We start from the raw sequence: 15,314 nt of genomic DNA on the forward strand, positions 1-15,314 counted from the left end.
GAATAAGCAAATGGTTTCTACAAAGTTCTTCAGAACATATTTAAAACACTGTATCAGTCTTTATAACATACCATGTTTATGAAAGAGTGTTAAGAACACTTGCCAAATTTTATGTATTGTCACATTAATTGGATAGTTTTCTTGGACACTTTACTATTTGGATTTTTCATAAATTAGAGAAAAGTGTCTACATACAAAACCTACCCAGAATTATAATTGAAATTATTCTTTACGATGAATGTGCTTATTAAATGTACATTAAGTTTATATACTATCTTATCTTTTCTCTTCTTCCTAATTGACTTTATCTTTCCTAATGCCTACCTTGGCACCGCCTCACTTTTGGCCTTGAGTTGAGTGTTCGCCCCTGTGAGGAAGGCTCTGGGTTCTGTCCCCTGGCCGAGACACACCAAAGTCTATAAAAGTGGTAGTTTCTGCTCCTGCTTAGCGTTCAGCACACAGGGAGTGGGACGACTGGTTCGCCCGTTGTCAGTATAATGTGACCGGGTGGGGTGTGTTGCTTTGTGTCTTCGGCGGCATGCTTCAGTGATATAGCACTATAAAAAGGGCAACAGTTCCACTATACACGAAGACACAACAGGAACATACCGCAGTCTCCCAGTACACTCACCTCGCACAACATACACGCAACACTTTGCATACATGGGAGGCCGTCCTTACATGACCATAGCTGTTAATAGGACGTTTATAAATCAAACAAACAAACAAACTATAGTAACAAACAGCGTATATGCAAGAGATGACATGCTGAAGACATTGTAACTGCTGCCCCTGTTGCACGCAAAGGCGACAAAATTTATGATCATGTTTTTTCTTCTCTTTCTTACCTCCTTTATTTTTTCTAACGTCTACCTTGACACCGCTTCACATTTGGCCATCTGTTGAGCGGTCAACCCTGTCAGGTAGGCTCTAGGTTTATATTATATTTGCGCAAAACTCAAAAACTTCAACTAATGAAATATTGAGCATATCCAGTTCTATACCTTATATACAATATATACATTATATGTCCCTTGTTTTAACCTGCTTATAGTAATGTCTTCAATAACAGCTAGGGTAACACTTAATGTCACAGTTCTTCCAATACGTGTTTATGAGGGTCTTGAATCTGTTCACCGACTCGGCATTTACAATTTCCGAAGGTAGGGAGTTCCATTTCTGTGACCAGTCGTCCAATTTATTGATGTCTCTTTGTATTGTTTCCGAATCGTCGATGTTGTAAATAAAAACAGGTCCGAGCACACTACCTTGGGGTACTCCGCTTATAACCGGGATCCCAGATGATGTTGTTCCGTTTAAAACAACCCGTCGTTTTCTATCTGATAGAAACGCCTTTATCCACGTGGCCATTTTACCATTAATTCCCAGAGCTTTAATTTTTGACAGCAGACGTATGTGTGGAACGGTGTCAAATGCTTTTTGAAAGTCTAAATATACAATGTCCACATTGTTGCCTTCATCTAGTTCCCTTGTGATGTCATCTAGAACTTCAAGTAGTTGCAATGATGTAGATTTTTTTTGATCGAAAACCAAAATGTTCCTCACATAGAAGTTTATTATTTTCCAAAAAGTCCATAATATGATTTCGGCAAATTGATTCCAAAGTTTTTACAACAATACTGGTTAAACTCACGGGTCTGTAATTTTGGGCTTACTGTTTGTTTCCTTTTTTGTCTAAGATTGGTGTTACGTTTGCTTCTTTCCATACCTTTGGTAATACGCTTTCTCTGAGAGATTTATTAAACATAATTGCCAGTGGTTCACTGATTACGGATCGTAGCTCATAAAGTATCTTAGGATGAAGCTTGTCAGGTCCAGGGGATTTAGCGACATTTAATTCTCCGAGTTTCTTTTCGCCCTGGTCTATTGTTATCTCCAGGTTACCGAGTTCAATGTTTGTTCTTGCTTCGAGCTCTGGCATATTGTTGTTGCCCTCTATTGTAAATACACTGCTAAAGAACTGATTAAGTAATGTTGTTTTCTCTTCGTCTGTTGTCACAATATCGTCGTTTTCATCTTCTAGATTTGGAATTACTGATTTGTTTTTTGTTTTACTTTGGATGCATTTCCAAAAACTTTTAGGATTGTCCTTAAATTCGGTTACTATTTTATTTTCATATTCCTCGACTGAGCTTCTTTGCTGTTTTGATGCTTCGTTTCTGGCAAGTCTATATGTTTCGTAGTTTTCTGGTGTTTTATTGTGTTTATATTGATACCAAGTTTTTTCGTTTGATTTTTAAAGCATTGGTGGTTGTCTTTTTCATCCAAGGTTTCCTCACCCTCCGATCCGACGGTCGTACTTTGCACACTGGTATATGTTGATCAATTATCTTGAAGAGTTAATCGACAAAGTAATCCCAAGCATCGCATGTGTTCAAACCTTAAAGTTCATGCTTCCATCGAATTGAGCTTAGTTCTTCGTTCATGGTATCGTAATTTCCTCTATAGTAGCAATATCTTATTAAATCGGTTTTCAGTGTTGATGTTACTGTAAAAACATTAAGTCTAAATACTATCACTGCGTGATCACTTTTACCTGGAGGAGTTCCAAAATTGAGATCTTGTTCTTCATTTGTAAATAACAAATCTACAGTAGATGGATTCTGTCCATGTCTGTGTCGAGTAGCCTCAAGAATATGTTGAAATAAAAAGTTTTCTTTAATGCACTCTAAAAAATCGTAAGCTAAAGAACCAATTGTTTCGGTTGTACTTTCCAGTTCCCAGTTGATATTGAAATATCCAAGATTAAGTAAATGACTGGAATAGTCCATAAGAGAATTGATAAAAAGGATTAGTTTTCCCTGAGGCTATTTGGACTCCTATAAATACAACCGACAACTAGGGTGTCATTGCCTTCAATTTAATATTGCACCAGATCATTTCCGAAAAATCCAATTCCATAATTTCTTCATTCACTTCGGCTTTAGGTTGTTAATCGATGTACAAGACCACACCTCGTCCTTGCTCCAAATCGTTAGTAAACAAATCATATCCAGGAATTTCAACCTCAATTTTATCAATATCTCCAGCGTTGTTTTTTGGCAAAATTTCGGTTAGGGCTATGATTGACAGTGCTTCCTGTTGAATTATCAGTTGAAGCTCGTTCCTTTTATTCATGAGGCTATAAACATTACTATATATTACTTTAATGTCACTGTTCGTGTCCGACCTAACTGTCGTATAGACACCGTGCTCGTTAAAACTGGATTCCTACTTGGACAGTTCTTCGTCACTAGAATCATCAACCACAATGTCGTCTGTTAATGGTTGAATAACAGAAAAATTGATGCTTTCCACTAATGTCGACTCATCGTAGTAGTTGTAACGTCCGTGTGACAGCGACGTTATGTTCAAAATAGGCTGCGAACCTAGGCGGTGAATGGTGCTTATGTTGTTTTGTGTGTTTGTGGCAGGAGCAAGATTTCCCACTGCAGCAGGCCCAAGTGCTAAGCTTGAGCAATCTCCTCGCTTCGCAAAAGGGTCAGGGGTAAGTAGTGGTGTCACTTTCCCCTCGCTCACTGTGCGTATTTGACGACCGAGTTGAGATGTTTTATCAGCCTGTTTCACCTTTACCCATTTCCTGTCGTGACCCATGACTTTCACAATCTGACCAGCGCGAATCTTCCCATTCTCTCCCGCATCAATACGTTGTTTCCGTTCATCACGTAATTTCCTGTTGTTATTCCGTTGCTCAGGTGTTAGGTCTCGAGTGATAACAACCCTACGTAGACATTCGTTACGGATGGTTTTTATATCCATGATTTTGTCAAGTAGAACTTTCCTGATTCTGTTTTCAAACACAAGTTTAACTGGTCTTGCTTTTTCCTTGGTGTACGTTCCTATCCTAGTAATTTGTTAAACATTAAATTCCGTTATCTCTAGTTCTCTATCTATACAACAAAGAAGATGTAAGTCCTCTTTCCTTCTTGCTTCCCCGGTTGAAGCCTTTGATTCCGGCAAATAAAACACCATTAAATTGAGCTCTCTTCGCCTTTGATCATTTGCTTCTTTTAACCGTTCATTGACTATTGCTCCAATATCTATCCTTAGGTTGTCAATCACTTCTCCTTTAAATCCCTCTACAGTTGTTTTTACTTTTTTCTTGAATATCAATTTCTAGTTGTTCGAGTTTGTTTTCCACCTTCGACAATCATGGCGCTAAGCAGGAACAGAAACTATTACAAAACACAGTGTAGAATGACTGGTTCGACCGTTTACAGTTGGTAGGCCTTCCTTACATGACCATGGCGCTAAACAGGAACAGAAAGTATTACAATTCATTATCTAATTTGATTTGTTTTGCATGTACTTCTCTGTCACTATATCTTCAGATAACTAAATCATTAGCAATAATATGTTTATTATATCATTAATAAACAAATTGGTTATGCGCAATCCATGCATGTGCCATTAAATCTTAACCGAATCAATCATTTTCTACATGCACACTTTCATATGATTTGTTTGTCTGTTTAATTACGTCCCATTAACAGCAAGGGTCATGTAAGGATGGCCATCTGTGCAGTTAGTAGCGTGTATGAAGAGCGCGGTGTGTGTTTTGGGAGAAGGCGGTATATTCGTGTTGTTCAGTTTCTTCTTGCATAGTATCACTGAAGCATGTTGCCAAAGACACCAAGCATTACATTATACTGACAACGGACGTTTGTTTGTTTGTTTAATTAACGTCCTATTAACTGTCAGGGTCATTCATGTAAGGATTGCTCTCATGTATGCGGTATAGCGTGTATGTTGTGCGAGGTGCGTGGGAGACAGTGATACATTCATGTTGTCTTTTGGTATAGTGGAACTGTTGTCCTTTTTATAGTGCTATATCACTGAAGCATGCCGCCGAAGACACCAAGAGTCATACCCACCCGTTTAGATTACACTGACAACGGGCAAACCAGTCGTTCTAATTCCTGTATGCTGAGCGTTAAGCAGAAACTACCACTTTAATAGACTTTGGTGCGCCTCGGCCACGGTTCAGAGCCTACCTCACAGTGGCGAGTGCTCAACAGAAGGCCAAGAGTGAGGCGGTGTCGGCCCTGCAGGTAGGGCGTTAGAATTGTACCTGCTGCCCCTATTGCATGATCGTAAAAGGCGACTAAATTTAGGATCTTATCTTTTCTCTTCTTCCTAACTGACTTTATCTTTCCTAATGCCTCCCTTGGCACCGCCTCACTTTTGGCCTTGAGTTGAGCGTTCGCCCTAGTGAGGAAGGCTCTGGGTTCTGTCCCCTGGCCGAGACACACCAAAGTCTGTAAAAGTGGTAGTTTCTGCTCCTGCTTAGCGTTCAGCATACAGGGAGTGGGACGACTGGTTCGCCCGTTGTCAGTATAATGTGACCGGGTGGGGTGTGTTGCTTGGTGTCTTCGGCGGCATGCTTCAGTGATATAGCACTATAAAAAGGGCAACAGTTCCACTATACAAGAAGACACAACACGAACATACCGCAGTCTCCCAGTACACTCACCTCGCACAACATACACGCAACACACCGCATACATGGGAGGCCGTCCTTACATGACCTTAGCTGTTAATAGGACGTTAATAAATCAAACAAACAAACAAACAAAAGAGGCGGTGTCAAGGGAGACGTTAGGAAGAAAAATGAGAAATATCATATCCTGAATTTAGTAGCTTTTTACGAACATGTTATAGGGGCAGCAGGTAAAATTACCTACCTGCTGGATCATATGAGGTATACATGTATAGAACCGATAAGTTGATTTTCGAGTGTTTGCAAAGTTAAACATAGAATCTTAATGAATGTTTCCCGTATATTTTATATTCGTGAAATTTAGCAAGTGAAGCGAAAAAAGGTTTCCGATATGAGTAACATCAATTGTAAAAACAAATGTAATATTGCATTTCAGTTATCTATGTATGTTTTCATATGACGTCACGATGGATTTCCTGCCTGGCACAGCCAATGGAATTAGTTAAAGATCAACACTAGTGACGGATGCAAATTGAGATAAAAATTGCCACAAACATTTAAGATGAAAATAACACATGCTTCAGATATTTATAAAAGGCTCACGCCAATGTACAATAGTTTGTGAAACAGGATGTTTAATGGCTGTTTTCCCTATAAAATAAATTGAACAACATGCAAAATAGCTTTTATACGATATCCTGTCTAGCATGCACTTTCAGATTTAGGTACATTACACACAAGGATGGCTATCTTTATATGGAATCGTAAATAAAAAAAACACCCTTACATGAGTGACATGACCCACTTAGGATGTCATAGTAAATGACCCTACTAGGACGTTAGCCCATTAAACCAAATCAAACCACCTCACTGTGAGGAATGTCCTATGTATCCGGGGATTAGCAACAACATGTAATACTATCAATGACATTTTCCTGCTCCTGCTTAGCTTTTAGCATAAAGCGAATAAGCTAATTAAATTGCTTTTTGTCATATCGTGGCACAGTGGGATGACTTTGGTGGTATGGATCACCGATAGAGCCCTTGAAGGTATATGACCTTAGCTGGTGTTAGAACGTCAAGTGCAAACAACTATTGAAAATGGCAGGATTATAAGGCATGAAACAAAGAAATGAATAGAATGTTATCTCCGCTCCGCATACATTACAAAAACGAATGGTCAAAAGATGAATTAGGAAATCCACAGAAATGTCAACATGAAGGTAAAAACAACTTTGAAAAAGGACAGGTAATCTTTAAACACAGAAGTCAATGCTTGCATTGCAATCTACAAATAAAACTGACTTCCATAATTTCTGTAATTTGCATTTTAAACTCGTAATCCAAAAACGATAGGCGCGGACAACCATTAGGCACTATAAGCTCATCTCATATTATCATGATGTGCTAAGCCTGCGATAACAAAACTTTAATCGGTAATATACATGTATTAGTACTATAACCTATCAATCGGATCATTTGACTATGTTATCTTGTTACATTCACCACCAGCTTAGCGCATTACATGGGTGATAACTGTGTATCAATTGTTAAAGGAAACAAGAAACCTGCTATACACATTACATATCGTATAAGGCGACTAAATTTGTGATCGCATCTTTCTTCTTCCTAACTTGCTTTTCTCGTCTTCCTAATGTCTCTCTTGGCACCGCCTCATTTTTGGCCTTCAGTTGAACACTCGCCAGTGTGAGGTAGGCTCTCTGTCCCCTGGCCGAAAGAGATAGTTTGTGCTGCTGCTTAGCGCTCAGCATACAGGAAGCAATACGACTGGTTTGCCCGTTTTCCGTATGATGTGACCGGTTGGGGTGTGTTGCTTGGTGTCTTCTATAACACTATAACAAGAGACTCAAGGACCTTAAAGATGCTCCACCGCCGATAGAGCATAAATGATATTCATCATTTGAACAATACTTGATGTTTATTTGTGTATATATATGCCTAATTAACACAAAAAATAACATAAAATAATTGATTTCGCCTTTAGTGCATGCGCAATCATTACTTCATTCTATATAGGATATAGTGCTACGGAATTTTTTCGGGATGCAATTAATTATTTTTCATATTTTTAACTTGAAGTAAAATTAGAAGCTTAAACTTTTCAATGGTGTATAGTAAGTAACTTTTGTAACTGAAGAAAAATACTAAATCGTCTGTTCCTGTTTTTGATAGTAAACAAATACCATTTGTCAGCGGTGGAGCATCTTTAACAGTTATCTGATTTCCTTGGCAATAGCCATATTGGAAATTAATTAGATATGGTGCCATGGTAGCCATCTTCGATTTGGGATCAACCAGAGATGTAACAACAAATTGCCAAAATCACATCAGGATCATTCCAGCTAAATCACACCAGTAGAACATGAGAAGTTCAAAATTTGTTTTCAAGAGGGCAGTTGTGGCGGCCATCTTGAATTTCTTATCAACCCTTAAAAAACTTTGTCAAAACAATGCCAGGATAATTTCATGCAAGTTGCAGCCAAATGGCACCGGTAGAATATGAGAAGAAGTTCAAAAAAATTTCAAGATGGAGACCGTGGCGGTCATCTTGGAATTTGGATCGACCCGAAAAATAGCAGCACTTGGTTTAGACCAAGTCAGGATCATGTCATGCAAGTTTCAGCAAAATCGCCCCTATGAGGAAGGCTCTGGGTTCTGTCCCCTGGCCGAGACACACCAAAGTCTGTAAAAGTGGTAGTTTCTGCTCCTGCTTAGCGCTCAGCAAAAAGGGAGTAAGACGACTGATTCTCCTGTTGTCAGTATAATGTGACCAGGTGGGGTGTGTTGCTTGGTGTCTTCGGCGGCATGCTTCAGTGATATAGCACTATAAAAAGGGCAAATGTTCCACTATACAAGAAGACACAACATGAATATACCGCAGTCTCCCAAAACACGCACCTCGCACAACATACAGGCCGTCCTTACATGACCATAGCTGTTAATAGGACGTTAATTAATCAAACAAACAAAGCCCTGGTAGAACTGTTCAAAATGTGAAAAGTTAACTCACGGCGGACGACGACGGAAGAAATCTGACCCCCAGGGTCAAACGACCTAAAAGAAATTTGCTTGTTTGTTTGTTTTTACGGCCCATCGACAACCAATGTCATTTATGGCCAAACAACAAATAAAGCAGCAGTTTCAAGGACAGAAGACAAGTAATGATTGTATCTAAATATTAGGATAAGACAGGCAAGTAAGAACTAAAAAACACATTATGAATTATGATTTTATTAAAAGATTGCATTGGATGACATAGTTTTGTCTAAAACACATGAGAAAACATGCGTAATGTTGATGAAACGATAAAATGTGAAGATGATAAGATGGCAATACGTTCATATTTTGTTAAAAATGTGAGATAAATGAAAATACGATTATTTCTCACGACATGGAATAAAATGTACATGCTGGAGACATCGTAATACTTTCTCATATGAGTTTAAATTCAATACAGTGCACTGAAATATGCTCCTCTGTGAAATAAGAATCTAATGCATAGCATGTAGATGTTATGCATGTAGGAGGATTCTCCCCTCTCAACAGATAAGAATGTATAAAATGTGTGTGTCAAGTTCGGTGCCGAGAGAGAACAACTTCCTCTTTGCGGTCATCCCGACTTGACAGTTTAGGGTTAAGTGTAAGCCAAAGGGAATGGAGTTCCACTATACAAGAAGACAAAACACGGACATACTGCAGTCTGCCGAATCAGTGCACTACATACATACTACACACCACATACATGAGAGGCTGTCCTTACATGACTCTGGCTTTTAATAGTTCGTTAATTAATCAATCAAACAAACAAACTAACGTCCGATTAAGGACGGCTCACCTTGTATGTGTATGAAGTATGGGTGTATTTTGCAGAGACTGTGGTATATTCGTGTAGTGTTTTCTTGTATAGTGGAACATTTTTATAGTGCAATATAGTATAAATGAAGCATACCGCCGAACCTACCAAACAACACATCCAACTTGGTCACATTATGATGCAGATTATACTGAAAATGGGCAAACCAGTCGTACCTCTTCCTTAACTCTGAGCGCGTAGCAGGAGCAGAATGGTTCGGTCCAGAAACATAACCAACAGCCTTCCTCACAAGGACGACATCCCGTAATAAAATGCAGAGGTCACTTTTGGCCAAAAAGTATCTAAATAGAGATCCTCTTTACCGGACTCAAAAACAATAAAAAAGATATGTTAAATAGAATAATGTACATGAAAGTGACGTTACTTATACCTTTAAATTATTTCAGATCTATAATTATAAAGGAGTGCCGGAGCCTCACAATGCTTATCTAATATGTTTTTAAAAAGTATTCATGCCTAAACGTTTTCGGGAAGCATAATTTTACAATTCTTAAGGCAAAAAAAGTTCTTACGAATGTCCAATCTGGAATGCTGTTGAAATACTTTCAATTGAAGTCTCCTAAACCCCTGTCTGTGTGATTGATTTTCCGTATTTAAATAGTCCGTTGCACAGTAATCATATACTAGTATATTATTATTTTAAACATCTCGACCATATCTCCTTTTTGTGTCGCCTGCAGATAGGGCGTTAGAATTGTACCTGCTGCCCCAATTGCATGATCGTAAAAAGCGACTAAATTTAGTATCTTATATTTTCTCTTCTTCCTAACCACAGGTTTACGACGCGCAAAAAATACTCAAAATACTGAAAGGTTATTTACTTACCCCTGTATCCCATTTCCAGAAAATGGGGTAATTAATTTTAGATTGCTCTGAACACCACAAAAATCATCCGATCTGGATATGTTTTAGTTTACTTTGAAGACAATTCCATACTGGTCACTATGGTATATGCTATAATGGGATTATGGGCGAAGTTCATATCAAAAGTTGAATTACGAGGATTCGTTTAAAAATCGTTAGTCGAAAAAGTACACGTTACATCCCAAGGTCACTATTCCCTAATGAGCACAGACCGAATAAAATCGCCATCTATTAAACGAATGCATCCCTGAAGTGCAGATGCTCAATATAAACTAACTTACTTATAAATTTTGCACATTGGTATCCCTTAGCGATCCCCACGCTCCGTTTATTGTCATGCAAAACAGATTTTCACCGTTCGATCTCGGCCATTTTTTGTCTGTCGTCTCCGATTTAGTACAAGCTCTCTGATTGACTCCGAGGAGCGAGTGGACTAATCAGCGAGCTTGGATCTGAAGAAAATGTCTCCTTAATATCCGTAGTATACTCAAACAAACCAACGAGGTTTTAGTATGTAGTTAGTGTAATTGTACCTGCTACCCCTATTGCATGATCGTAAAAGGCGACTAAATTTAGGATCTTATCTTTTCTCTTCCTAACTGCCTTTATCCTTCCTAATGCCTCCGTTGGCACCGCCTCACTTTTGGCCTTGAGTTGAGCGTTCGCCCCTGTGAGAAAGGCTCTGGGTTCTGTCCCCTGGCCGAGACACACCATAGTCTATAAAAGTGGTAGTTTCTGCTCCTGCTTGGCGCTCAGCATACAGGGAATGGGGCGACTGGTTCGCCCGTTGTCAGTATAATGTGACCGGGTGGGGTGTGTTGCTTGCTGTCTTCGGCGGCATGCATCAGTGATATAGCATTATAAAAAGGGCATCGGTTCCACTATACAAGAAGACACAACACGAACATACCACAGTCTCCCAAAACACGCACCTCGCAATTCACACACGCTACACTTTGCATACATAGGAGGCCGTTCGCACATGACCCTGGCTTTTAATAGGACGTTAAAATAATAAAACAAACATGAACTACTTTAATCAGGTTTAACAGACTGAGTGATAGGTTATAGCACAATGTAATACAATGAAATACACCAATGACCGTCTGACTGAGAGGCATATAATGCTCCCCATACTTTATAATTTTATTCGCTTCCTGAGGTGTAGCTAGTTTGTAAGAACATATTGTAGATCTGTCCTAGAATTGGTCTATTAACATAAAGCCTTGAAACAGTGACAAGGTATTAAAGTACTCTTTCGAGTTCGAAAAGTGGGACATTTTCCTGATAGTTCAATTCGAACTTAGAATGTGAATGTGTGTTATTTTCAGGGTACTTGGGTTTTTTTCCACCTGTTACCTTGCACGCCCTTGTACGAACGTGGATGTTAATAGGATATTTAATTGAATCAAATCAAACTTCTGGCCCCTTAAACGTTATATCAATACAACATTATACCCCGGTATACTGAACAATGATTTACAGCTCATGTGATTATGAGAAACCTGCTTTAACATAGTAGCCAAACTAATGCCATTAACAACAGACAGTAATACATAAACCATGACTATATTGTTCGTAATAGAAATTGGTTTTTTCAGTGGTTTTCATTACACCATACAGAATTAATGTTGTATTTGTGATAATTGCTAAAGACACTAAAGAACATACCCCATCCAGGTATATACCGACAGTTAAGGAATGGTTGGATTGTTAGTTAAATATATCAACGTCCAATTAAAAGGATCATTTATAAAAACGCCTCCCATTCATGCGTTTCTGCCCTGTTTGTAGGGTAGGGTGGTCAAGAGCTCAACAGAAGGCAAAAGTTAGGCGGTGTCAAGGGAGACGTTAGGAAGAACAGAGTTACCGTTGATTAGTCTCACCATTCGGTGATTGTGACGATCAACGAAAAAATTGACTACTCGACGTTAAATCGTAATTAATCCACGTCACGTCGTCTTGATATCTCGTAACCTCCATATTCTAACGCCCTCTCTCTGCATGGTAGGACAATGAACAAACCATTCGCCCCACTGCATTTGAATAGAAAGTTCAGCAGGAGTTGAAACAACCATATATATGGACAATTGTACATCTTGGTCAGTGCACGAACAAAATCTATCCTCCTCGCAATACACGGGCTCAATTCTACGTCAAATGTGTGTCAATGTTAATTAAGAGAGACTTCAGGAAAAAGTCAATTAAAATATCCCTGATTAAGTCGCTTTTTCCGATCACGCAATGCTGCATGGGAACCATTTTTAACCAACCTTCATGAAAGCGGTCGTTATACAAACAAAGAAACCTTTCCTATGTTTGCCAAAATTGCAATTTTCTTTTTTTTCTCTGATATTAAATAATCTTAGATTCATGAAAATGTCTTTAATACACAAGTTGATTCTCAGTTGAATGTTACGTAAAATTGGCTTTTAATGATTATTAGAATGTACATGACACGAATTTTTATTACAGTCAACGTAATCTCTTTGTTTTCTCCGTTTGAATAATACTAATAAATCTGCCTTCAATTAAAAATTGATGAGATTGCGCTACATTGTTGATAGACGTCTGGATTAGCTTTTTCACAATAATACTATTAATTTCATGTATGCCTGCGTATCAAATGACATTCTTCTCTGAAATGCATCAATTTCACATTTTCAAAAAAATAATAATAATCTAAGACCATACCTTGATTTCTCGAAACAAAAAACACCGACTTCAGTCCATACTTGTAAAATTTTAACAAAGAAAACGACTTAGGTTTTTTTTCGAGAAATCGGAACCAAGCACACGCTAGTGTTTCAGCCTCGTTTTGTCCTCCTAGCATCAATCATCGGCAAGAATGCTCTAGAACTTAGCGGGGAAGTCTGTCACTTTGGTAACACTATATACATGCATCTTTTATGAGAAAAAGAAATCCGAAAAAAAATCTCTTCTACCTATGGTGCCTTTACCAACGGATCAGAATGTCCTGCTCTCGAAGACTCAGAAGTATAACTTCCCTACTGTTTAGATTGGTAAACCATTATTTGGCCTTATTAAAAAAACACTATCTACATGTAAATGTTGCCTTTAAGTAGAACTGCTATATCCTTATACTGGTTTGTTCATATATTGTCACAACCCTCATACATCCTACGAGGGAAGATCCTTCTATATGCCATGCATGTGACTCTTCTCTCACAGAGCACATTCTATTAAACTGCAGATTTCAAATTCATCATATATAAATGCTTCTACATCTCTGACATGTTTACTAATGTTTCATGTCGTGAAACTGTTATTTTTAGGTATCTAAAATAGATTTATAATCTTAGTTTCATGTGATGTAATTAGTTTTAATCGCTATTTGAAATGTCTCCCATTTTACCATTTTATCCACTTTTTCATTATTGTTGTGTTTTAACTTGGGAACACTTTATTATTCAGAACTTTTTAAACGAATTACTTTTTAACGTGGTGCATGTTTTAAAATGTGTACAAATGCCCATGTTCGTTTGGCCCTAAATGACCCTGGCTGTCGATTGGCCGTTAAATAAAGACAAACAAACAACAACCCCACTTTTATTATAGTTCCGATTATCCATTTTATAAATGCATGCTATTCACATCTTATGTGCAGTCATATGCCTGAACTATAAGACTATGTTTAAATATATATATATATATATAAATAAACTACCTTTTAACCCAGGAAGTTTGTCCAATAAATAAGCACGTACTTACTAAAATAAACTCACATGTGACGCACTGATGATGTGAATAAAACCGAGTAATAATAAAACTAAAATGACAAAGTGAACCAATTAGAATACTCCATATTAAGACAATGTAAAGCCTGAAACGGACGAGAAAAACCCAAATTATGACATTATCGTGGGTATACATTCATACGAGCAGTTTGACATGTAACGAAACAATGAATAACAGTGCAGTTAAACTTAATGTGATAAAACACAACATTGATTTATTACAAAATTTATTAAAATTATGTACACTTTGTTTTAAAACTAGTTAATATAATACTTTGTTTTCGAGACTATCAATATTGTACCGTATAATCAAATGATACTGTTAAACACAAATTAGCGTGGGCTTTATGTATTAATCATACACCTTTACTAACTTCAGTCTCTATATTTCATATGCCCACTGAGGATAGGATTGGAGAGTGTAAGTAAAATAGGTTATTAGAAGGTTGATACGGGCTATACTTGTTATCGTGTTTTCATGCAGTTTTATCATTTAAAATAGATTTGTTAAAATAATAAGAAATTTTACACGGCGATATTCCACGGAAAGATATGTTGACACTTTCTTATTCGAAAGTTATTAATTATTCATTGTCCAAAGTTATGGCGACAACTTCAAAAAGCTGATGTTTGCTCCTTAAAAATAGGATGATGAACTTTATATGCAAATTTTTGTGAAGCATATTTTCTTGACCAAGCAAAAGGGATATGACCCCTTTCGGGACAACCTTGAGATTAGTACATGGTGACATCATCGCTGCATGTATAATCCTATCGCCGAAATTTCTTACGACTCGCTTTATACCTTGTACCTACTTTGGATTTGATACGAACGTCATTGCCTATCAAAAGGATTTCCTTGGTCGGCAAGAGGTCAAGTTCACGCACCTGATTCCAATGATCTGTTCGTACCTTAGCTTTATTTGTTTATTTAATTATTTTTTGTTATTTACAGATCACTTCAATAAGTGTTCAGACTAATCATCAATGAGATAACAGTAGTGTTAGTAACCGGTGGTGTAAGTAACATATTGATAATAATACAAAAAAATACAAAACACTGTTGACTGATTTCTCAATATGTAAAATGGGGAAAACTTTATTTTCCAAACTAAAAGTATTTCGATCAGCTTAGTTTTGACCTGGAGATCTGGCCGATATATTTACCAGGGATTACGAAATAGCGTTAACATACATAACACTCGATATTCTCGATAATGGTCAACGGCTGGGCAATATCTGGGACATTTTCATAACCACGTAAACAATGAAAGTGATCGACATTTACAGGTAATATTTGAAATGTGTTTCTCCAACACGTGTCTGACCTAGCTGA

Source organism: Argopecten irradians, chromosome 2, assembly GCF_041381155.1.
Source record: "Argopecten irradians isolate NY chromosome 2, Ai_NY, whole genome shotgun sequence".
Classification (NCBI taxonomy): domain Eukaryota; kingdom Metazoa; phylum Mollusca; class Bivalvia; order Pectinida; family Pectinidae; genus Argopecten; species Argopecten irradians.